The sequence below is a fragment of the Trematomus bernacchii genome, unplaced genomic scaffold (genome assembly GCF_902827165.1).
Source record: "Trematomus bernacchii unplaced genomic scaffold, fTreBer1.1, whole genome shotgun sequence".
Lineage (NCBI taxonomy): Eukaryota > Metazoa > Chordata > Actinopteri > Perciformes > Nototheniidae > Trematomus > Trematomus bernacchii.
The window spans coordinates 4609875-4628720 of record NW_022987698.1 but is presented as its reverse complement, the minus strand read 5'-3'; the positions used below and the strand labels follow the sequence as shown (position 1 = coordinate 4628720).

Sequence of the window (18846 nt, the reverse complement as noted above, 5' to 3'; positions counted from 1 at the left end):
ACCAGCACGTCAAATTCCTAAGTTTCACAAGGTCAAAAGTCAACCTTTATCTCCGTCCCAATCTTAACTCCATTCCTTTCCCATGAGAGTTTTTCACATAAACTATCCTTTTTCAGACATTTAAACCTTTCTCCACATATTTAAGGAGGTCTTTAACGACTTTAAAAACAACATCTGTTGTGGAGGGGTGAAAAGGAGCGGTGTAATGATGTCTTTAATGACCTTAAAACCAACATCTGTTTTTTAGGGGTGAAAAGGCCAATGTGTGTGTGAAACAGAATCTCTGGGTCAGTGAGTTTGAAAGTAAGAATATAATTTCTATATATATGATTACCCAAAACCGTTGTGATTACCTATAACAGTTGTGATTACTTAAAACAGTTCAAACAATATATGTTCACTAAAATACAATTCAAAATAATACATGTTTACTTCAATACAGTGTAGAATCATATCTTTTTACTTCATACGTCTTACGTCTTCTGTGGAATCACTTCCGCTTAGCTGAAGAGAGAAAGGATGGCAGTCAGGAGGCGAGGCCTCCTTTTATACGGTGTGATGCGCGCGCATTCAGGTAGGCCCGCCCTGGGCCGGCTATAGAAGTCTCAGTGGGAGAATGCACGCGGGAGAAGGTAGTACCCATAGAGTCCAGTAGAGGGCGGAGCCTGTGAGAGATATAACAACTGCAGACCCTGTGGTGAGAGTTGAAGCCCAGTCCTTGGCTGAGGAGATTGGATCTTACCGTTTTGCCATTTGCACAACCATATGGTACGACATCCTCTACATACTGTCACGGCCCAAACTGTGTCCCTGTGTGTCCCTGTTTGTTCCCCTGTGTGTGTGGAGGGGGTGTGGTTTCCCTTGCAGGCAGCAGCCTGATTGCACTCACCTGGCCGACCGGCTCAGCTGTCCCTCATCAATCCAATCAAGACACAGCATATCTACTCCAGTCTCCCAGCAACTCACCGCCAGATTGTTTTCTACACCAGTGGTATTGCATCCTCCTGGCTGCTCATTTCAGTTATCCTGTCTGCGTGTTATTCTGTACTTTTTTTGTAATTAGTTTCTCCTTGTACTTCCAGTGCGATCCCTCAGCCATCGGCCACCAGAGCTTCCAGCCAACCTGCCTGCTTCTTCCTTCACCATACCTGCCTGCCCTGTTCTCAGTCCAGCCTGAACTGCCTACCTCCACTCCGCACCTCCATAGTCTCCAAACCTGCCTGAGTCTCCGAACAATAAACCATTTAAACATCTTCAGTCATTGCCTGCGCCTGGGTCCTGTTTAAAACATAATCCTAACAGAACAATCTGGCCACCATGGACCCAGCAGGCTCGGACCCAATTCGTGAGGCTCTCTCCAACCAAGGCGTCCTCGTGGGCCGGCATGACCAGATGCTCAGAGAGGTTATGGATAACCTTGCATCACTAGCCGCCAACGTAGCACAGATGGGACATCACCTCAACCTGGTTTCAACTCATCTTGCTCCGCCTGCTCCTGAGGATCCAGCTCCCCCACAAGAGTTAGCACCGGTTCCAGCCCAGCCTGCTCTCCCTTCACGTGAGCCTAATATTCCCACTCCAGAGCGGTACGCAGGTGCCTTAGGGACATGTAAGTCTTTCATAATGCAGTGTTCTCTTGTGTTTGAGCAGCAGCCATCTACTTATGCTAACGACAGAGCTAAGATTTGTTATATGATAGGTTTACTTACAGGTAGCGCCCTAGCCTGGGCATCAGCTGTATGGGAGAGTCAGTCCAACCTTTGTAATTCTTATCCAGAGTTTGCAGAGGAAATGAAGAAAGTATTCCACCACCCCGTCAGCGGTAGGGACGCTACTAAACGCCTCCTCTCACTGCGACAGGGCTCCCGTAGTGTAGCCGAATACTCAGTGGAATTTAGGACCTTAGCTGCAGAGGCGGGTTGGAATGACACAGCGCTTCAAGGGGTTTTTCAAACAGGGCTAACTGATTCGGTTAAGGATGAGTTAGCAGTGAGGGACGAATCAGCTAACTTGGATGAGTTGGTCTCTCTAGCCATAAGACTGGATAACCGCCTTAGGGAACGCCGTAGGGAAAGAGCCAGCCGATCTCCTGGGTCACTCCACTCTCGCCCTGTCTCGTCTCCTCTCGCAAGATTCAGGTCGGAAACTTTCCCAAGTCCCAGTGCCCCATCTGAAGTCTTTTCTCCTCTCCTGTCTTCAGAGGAACCGATGCAGCTAGGCAGAGCCCGACTCACTCCCCAAGAACGTCTCCGGAGAATAAGAGAAGGACTTTGTGTCTACTGTGCTCACTCCGGTCATTTTGTGGACACATGCCCCCAGCGCCCAAAAGTGGGTGCTCGCCAGTAAAGGTGGGGATACTGGTGAGCAAGGCTGTTTCTTCCTCAACCCCCCAGACCCGCAAGCCACTTGAAGCCACACTGTTGTTAAACCAACAGTCTCTCTCTCTGCCTGTCCTACTAGACTCTGGGGCTGATGAGAGCTTTTTGGATGCCCAACTGGTTGCCTCAGCCGGCATCTCAACTCAACCTCTGACAGCTCCTCTCAATGTTCGAGGTCTGAATGGGAAGCTCCTGGCACACGTTACCCATGTCACCGAACCCCTACATCTCGTCCTGTCCGGTAATCACCATGAAATGATTCAGTTCCACGTCATGTCCTCCCCTCACACACCCCTAGTTCTGGGCCAGCCATGGTTAAGACTGCATAACCCCCACATAGACTGGTCGGAGAATCAAGTAAGGAGTTGGAGTACCTTTTGTCACTCTTCATGCCTGCGGTCTGCAATTCCCCCAGCAGAGGTCGGTATTCCCCCAGTTCAGCAGGAGCCATTCAACTTGTCCGCTGTCCCTCCGGTTTATCATAGCCTGGGAGAGGTTTTCAGCAAGCAGCGAGCCCTTTTTCTGCCCCCTCATCGCCCTTACGACTGCACAATAGATTTTCTTCCTGGGGCATCTCTCCCATCCAGTCGCCTGTTTAACTTGTCCCGAACTGAGCGTAAGGCCATGGAGACATACATCAAAGACTCACTCGCTGCTGGCATCATAAGACCCTCTTCTTCCCCCGTCGGAGCAGGCTTCTTCTTTGTATCCAAGAAAGACCGCTCCCTGCGCCCCTGCATTGACTACCGGGGCCTTAACAACATCACCATCAAGAACAAGTATCCACTGCCCCTCATCAATTCAGCCTTCGAACCCCTACAGCAGTGGTTCCCAAACGGTGTGCCGTGAGGCAAGTCCGGGTGTGCCGTGGGATTTTGTGACAACCATACGTTATTATTGCAATATACAACTACACAAAAATAATTATTTTTTAATGTACTATATCAGTACTTTGTATGCACTCATTTCATAATACAGAGGCAAACTCTATACCTAAAAACAATTCTTTAAAAAAAAATCCTCACAGAACCCCATATTTCGCTGTTAACGCAGTTGCAGGTGGGAATTATAAGACCGTGGAGGAGGGGAAATGGAGCGCTTTCTTGTGCGGAGCAAACCACCAACCACCAGTGCAAAGACTGCCGACAACCCACCACCGAAAGAAAAGAGGAAAAAAACTGTCAGCAGACAGTATCATGAAAGTTACCTGTCTTATGGCACTGCAGGCGAGCGGCAGATTTTCCCTACAAATAGAAGAATCTACTGACATAAGTGGGGCTGCCCAACTTCTGGCAAACGTCAGATATGTTGATGCTGACTCTATCAAAGAGACGTTTTTCTTTTGCAAAGAAATGGAAAGCCATACTACGGGAAAAGAAATATTCAGGGTAACTAATAACTATTTAACACTAGAACCGCCAACGGGTACATTTTACCCGCAGCTGTTTTTTGATTGTATGTAACTTTTTTTCAATAAAATATTAAAGTCTCCCAGCCCGTGACTTTTCCTGAAAGTGTGTTATGTAGCACCCTCTGTTGTTAAAAATTGTCAATATGCAGTCAGATTGAAAAAATCGCCCACAAATTTGCCATTTATACCTATATCCGCCAGCGGGTAATATTTACCTCATAGAAAATGCAGCGTAAACATGACGTGTTGCTATAGCAACGCCTTTTGTCTACTGCGGTTCCTTATAGAGAGATAGATTGAGAGAGATAGATAGATAGATATATATATTGATAGAGAGAGAGATAGACAGATATATAGTGTAACATCTTGGCGAATACAAGATCTTGGATGACTGAGCTCACGTTGAGGACGTAATGCATGTGTGCCATGATGTGTGCAGGTTACGTGCCAGCTGAATAAAGATGGACACTCAGAATGAGAGAAGTAGTCCGCGTCGTCTGTTTATGTAGACAATTATATGTCCATAGAACAGAACATTACAGATAGATCGATAGATAGTTAGTTATAGATAGAGATAGAGAGATTTGTACCTAAACAAAACACAAGTCTAACACTAAGTGTTTAAATCAGCACTGGTAGCGATATTTTATACTTCATGCTATCTGCACAAACTATATCACATGAAAAGCTGAGAGTCCACAGATTCTATTGGTATAAGTTTCATCCCTGTGCGATCAAAACTCACTGTTCTGCATGATACATAAAAGAACATTGTACCTTGAAAATCAATAGCGGGTAAATGTTACCCGTTGGCGGTTTTAGGTATACAGCGACCTCTGGCGGTTCTAGTGTTAAAAGAGAACAGTCTGACCTGGAATATGTGCGTCAGTCTTTGCACAGATGGTGCTGCAAGCATGACGGGGAGAGTGAAAGGATGTATTGCTAAGGTGAGAGCACAAAACCCACATATCGTGACAAACCACTGCATTTTGCATAGAGAGGCATTAGTTGCCAAAACCATGCCCCCGGAGTTGACTGAGGTGCTGAATCAGGTGCAGATGGTGAATTACATCAAATCAAGGCCCCTGAAATCTCGCCTCTTCTCCCAGCTGTGCGCCGAGATGGGAGCCGACCACCAAAGCCTGATCCTCCACAATTTTTAATGTTGTGACCGGTCTGGTTTAAATGAGTGTGTTGCTGCTTTGATGAAGCCTAATTTGATAAAGTTTCAAATGAATTTCTGAAATATTTCGTTAATAAATATTTCATGAATAATATAGTTGTCTTTGTCACATTTTATTTGGCATTAGTAAATAATTAGTAAATAATTATGCACATTTACAGATATTTTACATGATATGAGTGATAACACGTGTTATAAGGGCTATTTTGCACAATACGTGTGCCTTGAGATTTTTACTTGTCCTTTGGTGTGCCTTGGGCACAAAAAGTTTGGGAACCACTGCCCTAGTTGATACTATACGTCAGGGGTATTCAACTAAAATTCAACGAGGTCCAGTTAGAGAAAATCTCCCCATGCAAAGGTCCGGAAGATCAAAATATCTAACTTGCTTTATGAATTAGTGTGATATATATTGAAGTAGCCTGTAGCTGTATCAACGTCTGCATGTAATCAACAACTGACTGCCAATCAGATAAATAAAGTACAATTCAAAAACAACAATATTTATTGTCAATTAACATTGAACTATACAGATATACAGTAAATACTGTGGATATGTGTAATGTTCCTCTCGGGCTGCATTTAAAAATAAAATAGAGAAATAAATAAAATAGCTTTGTTAACCGTTTCACATCATGACTTAACAGTTTCAGACGATTATAGAACATATCAGTCTTTACACATCATAACAATTGAACAGTTTTAAAGTTTCTCTTTCTTTCCCTCTTATATTGCAGTCCCTCACTCACTTTTCTTTAATTCAGTGCGAGAATTGAGCTTGAGCTTGTCCTGCCAGGAGTTTAAATCTGGGCTGAAATGGTGTCAGGGCCATTCTCATACACACATGCAGGTGCTCATTGGTTAGCCTCGCTTAGCCTGCCCTGGAACGATATTTAGTTTTAATTTTGATCCTGGTGGACTGATCATATTGGGCTCTGAGACTGCTTATTTTTTGTGACCTCAGTTCTGACTTGAGAGGGAATGTTTGGTCAAACACTTTGTGTTTTGTCTCATAGTGGCGTTTTGGCACTTTTAATCAGGGTTGGGAGGGTTACTTTGTAAATGTAATCGGTTACTGAATACATGGCTCTGAAAGTAATCCGAATACAGTTAGAGTTACGTGTCTTAAAAAAGTAACGTATTCAGATTACTTTTAGAATACTTTTGGAATACTTTATTTTTCCATAACAGATGGGTATGTTTTGGTGAACAGGAGACACTTATTTTACTGTTTTAATGGCTTATCAAGAGCACAACTCAAACACAACATCTTTGGGTCATTCTGGACAGCTCCCTCTCATCTGCACCCCACATAAAAAACATCACCAGGACTGCATTATTTGTACTCTCTTAAACCTTTCCTTAGAATATGTTATGAATTGTCAGGTGTCCTTGGGTGCTTTGAAAGGCGCCCCTAAATAGAATGAATTACTATTATTATTTATTATCTGAAACGACGTAATAACTTTTAAAACTGTTTCCAGTCACTTGCCCCATGCATTCAGCAGCAGCAGGCCATTCACTTTGATTTGATCCCGTTATGAAATGTCATCATTTCGACAATAAAGAAATGCTACATAAACGTTATCTTGTACATTTTATCGAACCATCTCCGTTTCTATATATTTTAAAAGAGATCTCTCTCTCTGATCTGCATGCGGGGGCGGGGCCTCACAGACATGCTGCAGCGCTGTGCAGTGTGCACACAGTTCTGCTGGTAATGAATATTACATTTTATGAGGAAACTTTTCCACCAATAATTCCAAAAAGTATTCCAAAATTTATTCACATTCACCGCTTCTCTCCCTGTATCGCTAATTATTCTCTTCACTCACTTTCCTCTCCGCTTCTCTCTGCCGCTCTCTCGTCTCTTCTTCTGTGTTTCTCTCCCTGTATCGCTCACTCGTCTCTTTCGCCCCCTGTCGGCGGCGGTTAAAATAGAATCGCCCCGTCAAAATTGAAATCCCCTATTAATGTATTGATTATAGGTCCGGGTCCGTATAGGTCGGAGTCTGGGTCCGGATCCGGACCGCGGTCCGCCTGTTGCCGACCCCTGCTATACGTGCTTCAGTGCAAGCTTTTTTCATTTTCTCTTAATGTGTACCAAATCAGCTTAGTACTTTTTAAATGTTATATTTATATCATTTGGATTTGTCTAAAACCTCTGTGCCTTAGCACACCTGGCACAGCGTAGTGAACACAGCTGCTGTCAGTCAGTAGACATGTTAATGCTTGCTTATTATTGTACCTATATAAATAATCCCTCCACAGAACAATGTAAGCATAGAATGTTAACAAGCTTAATGTTTAACAGTTTTCTTCTATTTTTGACTTTAATACAATATTGTTTACCTAACTTGGGCTAGGTACTGAGTATTAAATGTATTATGAATTTACATAAACATCTAAAATTCAATGTGCTAGATAGGGATCTACTCTCTTCACGAGACATGCCCTTTGTTAAACTGCTGTGCAAATTGTCTTGTTTTTCCGCCTGCTAGTCAAGACTGGCAAATTCAGCCTGTTTGTCTCCAGATTAGAATATTCTCTCTCTTTCAGATAGATGGTTTCATTGTTGTGATTATAAAGTGAATATCTTCGTTAAATGTAAAAAAATGAATTTAAAAAAAGTCTAAACGACATATCTGTCAAGTTTTGTGACTGTATCTCTGCAAGATCACTGCATCATTGTCACATAATTACTAAAAGTACTAAAAAAGTCCCCTGTGTCACTTGCCGCTACAGTAGTTATTTACAGGGGCACATTTTAAACATGGTATTGTTTGGATATTCCAGTTCGACCTGGTGTGCAGTGATGAGTGGAAGCAGCCGTTCACCGCCACAGTTTACTTCATTGGAGTTCTTTTTGGATCCTTTTTCTCAGGACAGCTGTCAGACCGGTACTATAAAACACCAGAACCATGTGATGTATACATTACTAGCATTGCTGTGGCCTACTCCAACTGACGCATAAGACACTTGGAGCATGATTTTATACACAGCTACTAAAACCCATTATGTTGGATTTTGTGTTATTGTGCCTTACAGATTATAAAAAGCTTTTCCAGCATCAGATTACATGGTGCTCAATAATGCTGTGATATAGTATATAACGTAACCTTAAGTGGTGTTGTGTTTTTTTTCTTTTATGTCACAAAAACTGTAAACACACATGTTTGTGTGGAGCACATCTACAAGGCAAGGCAAGGCAAGGCAAGTTTATTTATATAGCACCTTTCAACACAAGGCAATTCAAAGTGCTTTACAAAAATGGAAGACATTATGAAAATGGCATTTAAAATCAGTCATTAAAAAGAAAAGATAATAAAATAAACATTAAAAGAAAAAATACATGGATAAAAGTTAAAAGTTACAGTGCAGTTTAAGATGTGAATAGTTCAATTAAAAGCAGCGGCAAAAAGAAGAGTCTTCAGCCTGGATTTAAAAGTAGTAAGAGTCGCAGCGGACCTGCAGGTTTCTGGGAGTTTGTTCCAGATATTTGGAGCATAATAACTGAATGCTGCTTCTCCATGTTTAGTTCTGACTCTGGGGACAGAAAGCTGACCAGTCCCTGAAGACCTGAGAGATCTGGATGGTTCATAATTTAGCAGTAGGTCAGACATGTATTTTGGGCCTAAACCATTCAAAGCTTTATAAACCAGTAGCAGTATTTTGAAATCTATTCTTTGACACACAGGAAGCCAGTGTAAGGACTTCAGAACAGGAGTGATGTGATACACTTTCTTAGTGTTAGTGAGGACTCGAGCAGCGGCGTTCTGAATTAGCTGCAGCTTTCTAATAGATTTTTTAGTGAGACCTGTAAAGACACCATTACAGTAGTCGAGTCTACTGAAGATAAAAGCATGGACAAGTTTTTCCAAATCTTGCTGTGACATTAGTCTTTTAATCCTAGATATGTTCTTTAGGTGATAGTAGGCTGTAGTGATGGGAATTATGGCTCTTTGAAGGGAGCCGGATCTTATGGCTCCGTTCCTTTCAAAGAGCCGTTCAAAAGAGCCGTTCAAAAGAGCCGTTTTTTAAAAGGGGGCGGGGTTACTAGGTTTATCTGCGAAATAATCACCAGAATAATGATTGACTGTATTGCCAGACCTAATGTCAATAATCGGCATTGTAAACATGACACAAGGTGGCGCCATATCCATGTCATTCATGTCAGTGAATGTACTTTGAATTTACCCTCTGTATGTGTTAAGTAAATAAAGTTGCCTTGCCTTGAATGAAATTCACGCAACTCTTAATATTAGATAGTGTGTTTTTAAGTGGCGATGGAGATTATTTGTTGACCCTGCTTTAAAGGATATTTTGCCTTTACAAATGGTGCGCTTTATCACTGCCTGGGTTTTGGTTGAAGTGAATCCAAATGCTGCTGCGTTTTCGCGTTTGGCTCATTTTCCATCCGAAAAACACGTCGTCTACCTGTCCTGTTCCACTTGTTATGACTTCTCTCTCCGTTAAGACCAACCCCATCTCAATCCTCGTGCTGAAACCTACCAATCAGAGTAGGGGCGGGTCTTCACAGAATACGTTTGGGGAACAAAATCAAGCTTTTTAAAAGGTGAGTGGATTTTGGCAGGCAGTGAGTGCGGACCAACGATTGAACGATAACAAGAACGGCTCTCACCAAGTACGACTCGGTTCCCCTCGTTCGTACCAAAGAGCCGTTCAAAAGAATCGGCTCGTTCGCGACCGACACATCACTAGTAGGCTGATTTAGTAACTGTTTTAATGTGACTGTTGAAACTCAGGTCAGAGTCCATGACTACACCTAGATTTCTGGCTTTATCTGTTGTTTTGAACATAGCAGACTGAAGCTCAGCGCTAACTTTTATACGTTCTGCCTTGGCTCCAAAAACCATTACCTCAGTTTTATTTTTGTTTAATTGGAGAAAGTTCTGACACATCCAGTCATTGATATGTTCAATGCACTTACTCAGTGTTTGAATTGGAGCATAATCTCCTGGTGAAATTGTTACGTAAATTTGTGTGTCATCCGCATAGCTATGGTAACTTATTTTGTTGTTTTTCATTATCTGAGCCAGTGGTAGCATGTAGATGTTAAAGAGAAGAGGCCCCAAGATGGAGCCTTGAGGTACCCCACATGTCATATTTGTCAACTCAGATGTGTATTTACCTATAGAAACAAAGTTTTTTCTGTCCTTTAAGTAGGACTCAAACCAATTTAGAACTGTTGCCGAAAGTCCCACCCAGTTTTCTAGTCGGTCTAGTAATATGTTGTGGTCAACAGTGTCAAACGCAGCACTGAGATCTAATAATACTAACACTGAAGTTCTGCCACTGTCTGTGTTTAAGTGGATGTCATTGAAGACCTTTACAAGGGCAGTCTCAGTGCTGTGGTTTGGACGAAATCCTGACTGGAACACATCCAAACAGTTATTTAAATGCAAGAAGTTACTCAACTGTTGAAATACAACTTTTTCAATGATTTTACCTAGAAATGGCAGGTTTGATATTGGCCTGTAATTGTTCATTACTGAAGCATCTAGATTATTCTTTTTTAAGAGCGGTTTAATGACTGCAGTTTTCAGGGCCTCTGGAAAAATACCTGAGTGAAGAGATGTGTTTACTATATGAAGTAGATCTGAGGCCATGCAAGGAAAAACATCTTTGAAAAATCCTGTTGGAATAATATCAAGGCAGCAGGAGGAGGATTTCAGAAGTTGAATAATGTCCTCTAAGTTTTTACCATTAATCTGATGGAATTGTGTCATGGTGTTTGAATTGATATTAGGTGGACATAGGGACAACACATTTGCTGTACCTGATGCAGAGGCACTGACTGCTTGTCTAATTTTCTGAATTTTGTCAGTGAAGAAGGAGGCAAAATCATTGCACGCCCTGGTGGATAGAAATTCAGAGGCTACTGACACTGGGGGGTTAGTTAGTCTGTCGACGGTAGCAAACAAGGCACGTGCGTTGTTTTTGTTTTTGGTAATGATGTCAGAGAAGAAAGACTGTCGTGCGTTTTTCAATTCCAAATTATAAAGGCCAAGTCTCTCTTTATAGATTTCAAAGTGAACCTGGAGATTTGTTTTTCGCCACCTACGTTCAGCTTTTCGACACTCTCTTTTTTCTGTTCTCACGGTCATGGCCTTTCTCCATGGAGATATTTTCTTGCCAATCACTTCCTTTACCGTAATTGGAGCAATGGTATCTATAACATTTGTAATTTTTGAATTAAAATGATCTACTAGCTCATTTACTGAGATGTTAGCAGGGGAGAGTGTGGATGAAAAATGATGAGTAAACATTTCCCTAGTATTTTCAGTTAAATATCGCTTTGTGGTTACCTCTTTCTGAACATTTTTGTGAACAGAAATAGAGCTCTCAAAGAAAACACAGGAATGATCAGAGAGTGCAACATCAGTCACCACAACCTTTGAGATATTCAGACCCTTTGAGATAATTAAGTCCAGAGTGTGCCCCTTATTGTGCGTGGGCTCCGCCACATGCTGAGTCAGTCCATAGTTATCAAGAACACAAAACAGTTCTTTAGCCCCTCTGTCCTGGGGGTTGTCAACATGGATCTTAAAATCACCAACAATGACTAGACGGTCAAAGTCAATACACACTATAGACAGCAGTTCAGTAAAATCATCAAAAAAGCTTGCACAGTATTTGGGTGGTCTATAGATATTTAGGAACAGAGCTCGAGAGGAGCATTTCAGCTGAAGGGCCACATATTCAAAAGAAGCAAAGTCCCCATAAGATGTCTTCCTGCATTGAATGGAATCATTGAACAAAATAGCAACTCCACCCCCTTTCTTATGCATTCTTTCCTGACTCATAAAACTAAAGTTGGGAGGGGTTGATTCGATAAGAACAGCTGCACTGTTATTTTGTTCAATCCAAGTTTCCGTTAAAAACATAAAATCGAGATTGTGCTCAGTGATAAAATCATTGATTAAAAATGTTTTTCCTGCCAAAGACCTGACATTTAATAAAGCTAGTTTAAGTTTGTTAAATACACTATCAGTAAAAACATTTGTGACAAGCTGTGGCTGACATGGAATCACTGCTAAATTTGATAACCTCACACAAACGTTTGAGCACTTCCTGTTTCTAAGCTGATTTACCGCTCTTAATCTATTACCTATCAACACAGATATCGGCAAAGCTACTGGCAGGCAGGGCCCCGGCATGTGCTGGAAAGAGTTGAGAGTGCCATATGCCCTTGAGCCTGGACCCAGCACATATCAGAAATAGTTTGTTGCGTTTTGTACACACACATCCTTATCAGGCTTCGGAGACTGCAGATGCTTTCTTGAAGGGAGGGGAGGTGGTTGACGTAGGCACGGTGATGAAGACGGGGGAGATGGTGCGCGTCTCTGCTTCGGTGATTTTGGTGGGCGTTGTGGAAGGGCGGGGGTAAAGGACATGCTGCCAGGGGGGGGAGGTGGTTGACGTAGGCTTGTCTTTGGTGATTTTGGTGGGCGTCGTTGAGGGGCGGGGGTAAAGGACATGCTGCCAACCCTGCATATCGCCTTCATGCGGTCATCGAACTCCAGGGGGGAGGGCGAGGGTGAAAGGGTGAGCGGAGAGTAGAGAGAGCTGGGGGATGAATGAAGAGTATCCTCAAAGGCGTTGACAGGGGGGGTGACGGGCAGTGGAGACTCCTCCATTTGTGTCATAGTTCTCCCATAATCAGAACATTCCTCAGGCGGGTGCAGTGATACTTCTTCAGGGTTTTCTGCGCGATGTGTTGTGTCTTTCTCCTGTTTTGATTCCTCTTGCCGCTTGTCCTTGGCAGAGGGAACAGATTGCTGATGCAGGCAGTTGAATATGTTAGAGATAAACAATTTCACTCCTGACTTGTTCAGGCAAACTCCATCTGCCTTAAAAAGATGTCTGCGATCCCAGAAAAAGTAAAAATTGTCAATAAAATGGACAGAATGGTCACTACAGGCAGCTGAAAGCCACGTGTTCAGTGCAAACAGTCTGCTGAATCTCTCCACTCCTCTTCTGACTGGCGGTAGAGGGCCACTGATGAACACCTCCGCATTTAGAGAGCTGACAGTTTCCAACAGACATTTAAAGTCTTCTTTCAGCGCTTCTGACTGTTGTTTCACAACATCATTTGTTCCAATATGTAGTACCACATTCTTCACAGTCGGATGTTCAGCCCCAATATGCAGGATCTTCTCAGCCAAGTCGGAGACCATATCCTTGGGAAAACAGAGTACTTTGGTGTTGTTCTTACTACACAGACCTTTTACATCTCTTACAGCAGAGTCACCCACAATCAGAGTTTCAGGCCCAGACGTTAGCTTTCCCTCTAGCCTTTTACTTTTGGAGTAGCTATTGGTCCTTACCCTGCTGTGTGAAGAGGACAGGTTATCCAGGTCATCAGAAAGAGATCTCCGGTTCTCGGTCAGCGGAGCGTATCTGTTCTGGATTGGCACACTTGGTGGTTTAGGAGGATTGTTTGTAGTTCTCCCTTTAGCAGCTGTCCACGGCTGTTTCCTAGTATGAATAGGGGTTGAAGAGGCACTCTTCCTGGGTGATAACAATGCAGGCCAGCCGGTCGCATCACAGATTTCAGAGCGCTGGGCTCTGCCTGTTATTCGTCCTCCCAAAGCCCATGGAAATGATTTACTCTTAGGCTTTGCACCCAGAGAGTTCCAAGGAGGACTACCACTTGTAGATTTATTACCCAGTACACAGCCCTCCTGTTCCTTGGAAACCTTGTAGCTGCTAACTAGCTGTGAGTTAGCATACCCTTTTCCATTATTTTACAACACTGGTAAAGTGGTGTTATTCCCACAACATAGTCCATTCACTTCCACGTTAACTTCCAACCGTTGCATTTTCATTTCCAACACAGCCATCTTCTGTAGAAGTATGTGGAAGTCATCTGTAGAGAACGGAGGCATTTTGCTACCAACTAGCTTAAGCTAAATAGCATGCAGTAGCCTACCAGGCTTTAGCTGTTGCTAGGCCACGCTACTGTAAGACTGAGGTCGTCGTAAAAATGTTGAAATATGGCTGAAACCCTCCGTCTATTTACGATGAATAACTGTCCCAGTGATAAGTTAATGTCCAGGAGCCGCTGCTCGAAGTTTTCAGAGAATAAGAATAGGAAAATCAGCATAAAAAGTAAGCAGAGGCAAGAGCAAGCGGAAAAGCGTCTGCACTGTAAGAAAGATAAGGGAGACTCGCACACTCAAATCTTCGACAGAAAAACTATTATGTTCATATATGTGTACATCCTAAATTATGCATTTATTTTTCTTATTATGTTTACTTGTGTCTCATAGGTTTGGAAGAAAACCTGTGCTCTTTGCAACCATGGCAGTTCAGACGTTATTTTCCTTCATTCAGGTCTTCTCTACTTCGTGGACTATGTTTACTATCCTCCTCTTCTTCAATGGTTTGGGACAGATGTCCAACTTTGTGGCTACTTTAGTGCTGGGTACATGTCACAGTCTATAATAGTGCCTCTGTCGTTTAACACTGTTGACAGATTAAATAAAACACAATGCAGGAATGTGTTAAAACTTCTCTCTCTTACAGTATCTCTGCACACAGGCGCTGAGATCTTTACTGGCAATGTGCGAGTCCTTTACTCATCGTTGGGCTCGTGTTTAGGCTTTGCCATTGGTTACATGATTCTACCTCTTGCTGCTTACTTTTTGAGGGATTGGAAATCGCTCATGTTGGCTTCGTCTTTACCCGGCCTGCTTTACCTCCCTCTCTGAACGTATGTTACATTACATGAAAGTATAAATGCAAATCAATGGCTGTGCCTGTTTTACATACATTCCCTATAGAGATATTCCCATAGTCACACTAAAGTATAAGATGAATACATGTCTGTGTAATTCTCCTGTCGCTCTCCCTTTTTCCTGTCTTCAGCTGTACTATCAATACAAAATGTTTTATACTTTGTCTTTAAAGTCTGTCTTATCCAGCCCGAGTCTTGCTTTCTGTCTATCTGAAACACTGACGCAGGTTCATCCCAGAGTCTCCTCGCTGGCTGCTCTCTCAGGGAAAAGTGGAGGAGGCTGAGGCCATAGTGAGAAAGGCTGCTAAGTGGAACAAAGTTAAGGTTCCGAATATCATCTTTCAAGATTACAGTGTAAGTTTATCTGCTCTTCCTGTTGTTGGTACTCCGTTTTATAATACTTTTCTTATGTGTATCATTGTCAGGAATGTTGTAGGCCAGGGTATTAACACATCTAAAGTGATTTAGTAATTTCACAAGCAACATATAAGTGTTATATGTCTGTAAAAATGAATGGTCAAAAACATCTCGATTAGCCTTGAAATGAGTCCTAATTTAAAATAATACAAATACAGTACACAACCACACACGTTAAAAAGAGAAGGGGTTCTAGCCAAAAACCCAGAGCAGGGAGAGACGCTAGCAGGACCATTCACAAAATGTACCCCAGAGCAAGGGGTTTAAATCATATAACCCACAGGTAGCGCTAGTACAGGGGTGTCAAACTCAAGGCCCGGGGGCCAAATCCGGCCCGCGACATCATTTTATGCGGCCCCACAAGAGCTCTGAAAGAATATAATATGTGTGGAGGAAACTTCTGTGTAGTAATGCATGGAGTCACCGACTCAGGAAGGAGACACGGTGAGAGTTGGAGCTTTGATGTCAAACACTGATGGGTTTATTCAGAGTATTCGGCCGGAGGATTCACATCACAAATCAAAGAGTCAGAGGTTCTGACTACACGGTAGAGTTGCCACATAAATTCTGAAGAACCTCTCTCTATGCTAGACCTTTTAACAGGTTCACAGAGAGAAATCAACATCTCTGAAGGAGTAGACTAAACACTGAATCACCTGCGTCCGACGCTCATGGCCTCAAGGATTTCACATCCTAGAGCCCACAAACACCGATAAAGAAGTGCCTCAGTGTTCCCACAACAATTACCCTTCGTGCCAGTCAAGTTGACCGGTCACACACTGGTGACAACAACACATATGGCACCAAGGCCTTTCCTTAAAGGAGATAACACGTCACAGAGCAAAAGGTTAGATATCTAGAAGAATTATTCCTTAACAATATGTTTATTATACGGTTACATGGCGATTTACAGAAGCACGTTGCCCATAAACTACATGTCCCACAATGCATCTCTCATTTGACATTTTTCTCAGAATTGCCTTTTTTTTCAAAATGTCACCTTTTTTTTTATTTTGCTTTTCTTTTAAAATCATTTTGTGACATTCTCACTGAAGAGACTTGCAATTATTTGACCTAGACTTCTGCTTTCAGACTGTTAATTATGAAGTTATTACCCTATCCGATAATAATCCAATGCAGAGGCAATGATGTCATATAATACATTATTTTATATATATTAAATATTTATATATGTATTTTTATATAGTCTTAAAGTTACAACCGGCCCTTTGAGTGCAACCATAACGCTGATGTGGCCCGTGATGAAATTGAGTTTGACACCCCTGCGCTAGTACATAATCTAATTTTAAACAAACATTACCATGTTTTCTCATCAAAGCGCCATATGATATATCCATTTGTCATTTTCTGATTCGTCAGCATCAGGATGGACACATTTGTATTTAAATTGGAAAAATGCATGTTTATTGTTGTTTTCATATAGATATTAGGCCACTGAGGAAAGAAACCACAACACAGGGTTTCATTTTGTTTTCAATCCTGCAGGGTGATGAGAAAAACGCACAGCCTAAAGAAAAAGCCAATGTCCTCGACCTGCTGAGGAAAAGCAGCATGAGAACCACAACACTTATCTTCTGCTTTGTGTTGTAAGTATGCAGCTTTTTATTTCATTTTCTTACAATGAGATTTTTCTGCATTATTAACAGTTACTATGATGTCTGAGTGGGCTCATCCCACTCAAACTCATGTACATGTAAATGCACATTCACATAAAAAAAACCATTATCACTTATTAAACAACACATATTCAACACAGGACAAATCAGTTTTCTCTAATCACTCAAATATACATTCATTCTATTTTCTTAACAGTTCTTTTTTGATAAGAGTGAGGGCCTTTCTATTCAATCATCTCCGATCCGTTGGTGTCTTTGTCTTGCCCAGCTTCTGTTCAACAACAGGATACTATGGCCTGTCCCTGAACACAGCTCAGCTTCATGCTAACCCCTACATCAGCTACTTCATCTCAGCAGCTGTAGAGGTACCAGCCTACATTTCTAGCTGGCTGATTCTGCACTACCTTCCCCGCCGACCGTCTGTCATCTCCTCTTTGCTTCTTGGAGCAATGCCGCTTTACCTCATACTACTGGTGCCTCAAAGTAAGCCCAAAACAAATATGGGGGGACTCTCAGAACAAAGGTTTAATATAGAGAACGCTTTATATCTTTAAGAAAATTCACAATTGTTATTTATTCAAGCTATTCACCAAACATACTTTATATTTACCTCTGTTGGGTTAAATAACTGCTACAATTAAATAGGAACTACTCACAAACTCAATTACTGGATTTTGTATTTAATGGTGAGCAAGGGAAAGAACTCTTGCATTGATTTGTGCATTTAATCATCATGAGTCAGGAATTAGTTATGCTTTACTTTAAATTATGAGGTTTGTAACCTTTGTTATTATATTGTAGGAGAAAATGGCTTCATGGTATAAACATGGGTAAAATCAAGTGCTACAGTTGTGTATCTTATTAACGAAAAACAACAGTTGACAAACAATTTCTTTATTCTGTAGGTCTACCCATTCTCTGTATTGCACTGGAGATGTTTGGTAAATATGCTTTTACCACTACTTTCTCCCTGATGTTTACATACTTGACAGAGCTTTACCCGACAGTGCTAAGGAACACAGCAACAGCGACGTGCACGACTTTCTCCAGAGTGGGATCAAGCATAGCACCTTTTGTAATAAAGCTGAGTGAGTACATTTGCATTTGCTGCATTAATGCATGTCCAGTTTGTTATATCTTCAGCAAGTTTGAGAGCCTTACACACACTCTGACATAACTTCATCTAAAGCCCCCAGACCTTTCTCCAATCTAAACCTTACCTTTTCAATTTTTAGATACATACATATATCTTCCTTATATTATACTGTCGACTCTGGCTGTTGTGGCTGCCATCGCTGCTTATTTCCTGCCGGAGAGTTTTGGAAAACCTCTACCTGAAACTATGACACAGATACATAAGAGAGAAAGGTGGGTACCTTAGGAAATAGTTATGAAGCTTTTTTAATGCCAACCTCATTTTTAGATATAAAGTAATAAATGATGGTTAACATATTTGATAACTATGGGGTACTTATTAAACAGAATTCACATTTTAAAACATTATTCATTTGAATTTCTGTTACACTCTTAAATATGTTCCTTTTTACTTGGCATACTATACTGACAAAAAGATTAACAGAACATTTATAAAAGCGTTTTAATGCAAAATAATTCTTGATTCCAGTAGGATTGAGATTATCTTAATACATTAACTGTAGTTTGAGCGCTATTATCACACAGCATGAATGTCCTGACTTGAAATCACAGTCCTTACCGTGCAGCCAGTAATGTTTTTCTTCCTTTTTATCGCTTTATAACAGGTTTAAGTGTCCATGCACTAGAAAAGAAACAACAATACGATTGGAACATCTTGAAAGTCCACTTTGACAATCTAGCACATCATTAATGAAAGTTATATGTGAATATCGCTTTTGAATTGTGTTAGTACTGTTAATATTTCTCATTGTTTAACACATTTTTAGCCATTTGAAAACATCACTCTTTCATTTTCCCAAACATCTATTTTGTAACTGAAATGGTTGAATGAAAACTTGGAGTTTAAATCTACTTGTGGAAATGTATGTTACCTTAAAAGGGAAGATCCTTACAATAATATT

The 18846-nt window shown here is 41.5% G+C and overlaps 1 pseudogene; it reads left to right on the top strand.

Moving 5' to 3' along the window:
- Window positions 1–1317: 1317 nt before the first annotated feature.
- Window positions 1318–18782, top strand: LOC117489652 (annotated as a pseudogene).
- Window positions 18783–18846: the final 64 nt, after the last annotated feature.